This window comes from Galeopterus variegatus, unplaced genomic scaffold (assembly GCF_000696425.1).
Source record: "Galeopterus variegatus unplaced genomic scaffold, G_variegatus-3.0.2 Scaffold1873, whole genome shotgun sequence".
NCBI classification, from domain to species: Eukaryota; Metazoa; Chordata; class Mammalia; order Dermoptera; family Cynocephalidae; genus Galeopterus; species Galeopterus variegatus.
The window spans coordinates 91699-95714 of record NW_007727984.1 but is presented as its reverse complement, the minus strand read 5'-3'; positions in this window follow the sequence as shown (position 1 = coordinate 95714).

Genomic DNA, 4016 nt, shown 5'->3' with positions numbered 1-4016 from the left:
TCTGAACTTTGAAGAGCAAGTTTTTGCTACCACAAAAAGAGAGGGGGACAAAAGGAAAACCTTTTATTAAGTGAGATCAATGTTGAAAAAGGTAAAGTTACAAAAAGAGAGGGGGACAAAAGGAAAACCTTTTATTAAGTGAGATCAATGTTGAAAAAGGTGAAGTTGAGGGCCGGCTCATGGCTCACTCGGGAGAGTGTGGTGCTGATAACACCAAGGCCATGGGTTCAGATCCCTACATAGGGATGGCCGGTTCGCTCACTTGGGAAAGTGTGGTGCTGACAACATTAAGTCAAGGGTTAAGATACCCTTACCGGTCATCTTTTAAAAAATAATAAATAAATAATTAGGTAAAGTGAAAGTCTAACGGCAAAATAGGAAACTCCAAAAAAATGCTATGTATTTATTCAGTGCTCCTTTCCTGAGACAAAATTCAATCGAATGAAGTTGCCTGGGAGAAGTACTGTGATAGGTGATTTGAATACTGAACTTCCATTTTGTGATAGAAAGGGTAAAATGTTGAGCCCTGGACAGGTACAGAAAAATGAGGCATAGAAATTCATATTAATGAAATAAAGAGCATGTTTTATAAAGATGGGTTCATATGTTTCAAAAATTAAATAAATAAATTGGGTTATTCATGGGGTGATATGGTCAGGACTATTTGGAGTCAGAAAATACAGACAGCACATCTTCCAGAGTGTTAATTTTATTTTTAACATTTGATGGGGGAAGATAAGTCATTTTTTTTTTCCTTTTTGTCTTTTTTCATGCCCGGCAACGGATCGCAACCCTCAGTGTCGCGCCTGTTCCTCGCTTAGCCAGTGAGCGGCCAGTCTGTATGTGGGATCCGAACCCTTGGCGGGAGCGCCACCGCGCTTCCCAAGTGGCACACTGTAGCAGTGCGCCACCGGGCCGGCCCCATACGTCATTTTTATAGTAAAACCAACACAAACATATTATCCAGTGTAAACCAAAATTTGCACTTTTTTTTTTGTCCTTTTTTGAGACCGGCCGCACCGCGCTCAGCCAGTGAGTGCTGTGAGCGCACCGGTCATCCCTATATAGGATCCAAACCCGCAGCAAGAGCGCTGCTGCGCTCCCAGCACTGCACTCTCCCGAGCGCGCCATGGGCTCGGCGCACCGGTCATCCCTATATAGGATCCGAACCCGCAGCAAGAGCGCTGCTGCGCTCCCAGCACTGCACTCTCCCGAGCGCGCCATGGGCTCGGTCCCTGAAATTTGCACTTTTTAAAGATAAAATATGTTTCTGGCTTATGACAGGCTATTTTGGACTGCCCTGGGCGTCCTGTGGAAAATGGTTTGCTCTCTCCAATATTAGGGTTCTGCAGAGGAAATATTTGAGAAGCTCTACTTAGAGCAGAGGTGACAACCTAAAAGGAACCTAGACACCAGACAAGAGACAGGCAGATAAAAAGGTGTAAAGCAGGTGAGTCTAATACAATAGGGAGTGGTGAGACCTGGCAAACCAGAGCCTGTCTGGCCCCTTCAGCTCCAGCTGTTTGATTCCATGAAAGAATGTGGGTCAGTGTTACCAAATATAGTTGATTTTTAAGAGAAGCCTGAACAGTAGATTTTAGTGAAATCTGGTTTTTAAATGTTTATAATCAATTCAAAATTTTAGGAAGAAACTATACAGGTTTCTAAATGTCTGCAAGCTGATTCGACTTATGGGCCCCTGGTTTGCTGCCTCTGCCTTAGAATTTCCTTCAGCTGTGCTTTATTTAGTTCATCAACGTTAGCTAAAGTCAAGACACAGGAAGAGAAACATGAATCACAGTTTCCCTTTCCCCAATTCCGTCTCTCCTCTGGCTTTCCATCAATTTCGGAGCACCTTTTCCACCCGCAAAGCAGGGTGGGTAATGTAAGAACAAGTGCTGAGATACAGAAAAGAACAAGGGGAGAGGAGGAAGCAGTCTGTGAATATAGAAGGGTATCCAGTTTAAAGAGAAGGCCAGAGGAGGATGAAGCCCCAAATTTGTAATTTTGGTAATTTTTCTCTCCTTCCTCACCTCCGTTCCTAACGTCCAGGCCTCCCTCATAGTCAAAAGGAACTTCTGGGCTTGCCAATGATCCATGTTTATCCCAGACCCTCTATCTCCTAGGTGACCTAGTTTTCCAAAACAAAGTACAGCAGATCTTGCCTTGTCAGACTTTATCACCATTTTCAACCTCTCTGACTTCCATAAACATTTCTTCCACTTTCCAAAGGTATATGAAGCCCAAACTTGGGTTTCCAAGGTTCAAATTCTGTTTGTGAGCGTTGGGGGCGGTGGGATGCCTGAGGTTGTAGGAGAGTTTGGAGCTCTCTTGCGGGACAGCTTGGAGAGGTAGAACTGCAAAAAGCCTGTGAGCAGCAATGGCAGGGTATACCTTTCTCCACAGGGAGCAGAGGATCCATTGGTCCCTGCCCAATCACGCTCTCCCTGATCTGCAAGCTTGAAAGACCAGGAATAGAGAGACTTGGGGGAACAGGAGACGAAGGATTAACAGTGAGTCTGGATAAATGAAGGAGGAAGTCAGAATTAGACAGGTGAGGTGAAGAGGGGGTATTCTCTAGCCAAAGAACCATATAAGGGAAGCACAGTTCTCATGCCCCTGAGTGCTTCCCTCTCCCAGAAACTAAAATCCTTCCTCTGTCCATCTGTCCAGGAGGTTAAAAATATCCAAGCTGGTCACCCAGCCAGACATTTCCAAGAACTGGTTTACTGACTGTTTGATTGACTTGGAGAGGTAGTCAGCACCTACATCACCCAACAAGGACTGAGAATGGACCTTGCTTAATATCCCAGGCCTCAGGGCACATGGAATTCACAATCCTGTCTCCGTATTCTCCTTGTCTTCCTCCTTCTCCCATCACTCCATTGCCTGGAGATGACCAATCAATTCGTAATCAGAAAGATCCCAGTCTTCAGAGTCTGTTCGTTCTTTTATCCTTACACGACAGGTCCAGCAGAGATTAGGGAAGGGTCAAGCCAAGGGAAAGTCCAGGGTCGAATAGGAATAGCCTAAATAGGCTAATTTGGGTCTCATCATTGGGCTTGTCTCCATCACTTGTGCTACTCACTCTAGTCCATCTCAGGGGAAAAAATCAAATGAGATGCAATAACTTGGAATAAGGAGTCTGAGAGTTCTTTTTAGTGTCAAATTGTACAGTTGGCCCGTGAACAATGTAGGAGTTAGGGGCATCAACCCTTGTGCAGGTGAAAATCCAAGTATAACTTTTTACTCCCCCAACTGCTCTGTGCGTCCCAAGCCCAGCGCCCTTAACTACTTATCTACTAATAGCCTACTCATAGCCTATTAGGTAGGCTACTTAACTGTTTGGTTAGGTAAGTCATACATTCATGACATATCTAACCAAAAAATTTTCAATATATTTACTGAAAAAAATCTGTATATAAGTGGACCCACACAGTTCAAACCCATGTTGTTCAAGGGTTTGCTATACATCTAAGCACTCTCCGTTCCTCAGTTTATCACTCCAGATGGTGGGAAGCTTTTCCCTAGAGTTTTATACTGAAAAGTTAAGAAAGCTTAATTCGTTTCCAGAAGGAAATAATCACAGGTGTGTGAAGCACACTTGGGGGTATGAAAGAGAAAAACCTAGAGCTATGCCATGAGATGTTGGGGGCTGTGCAGAAGGCCTGTTCTGGACAGGGGGTGGGAGTCCCAATAGTAGGCTACCTCTCCTCACATTAATTCCAGGCTGAGTCAGCTCCTATACACTGACCTCTTGCCCTGACTATTTTGTTCCCCCAACACAGAGAATCAAGAGAAACAAAGGAAGAATGGCCTTAACTGTGACAGGTTGAAGAGGAATAGCAATTTTTGGGACACGCTGGGAATAAATTATTCAAGGTGGTGGTGAGGGATATGTCTCCTCTTTTATTTTAGATAACAAGAACTTACTTGCCATTGTTTTAGCACTTTACATATATGTTATGTATATATATATATATATATATATTTTTTTTTTTTTTTTTTTTTTTTTT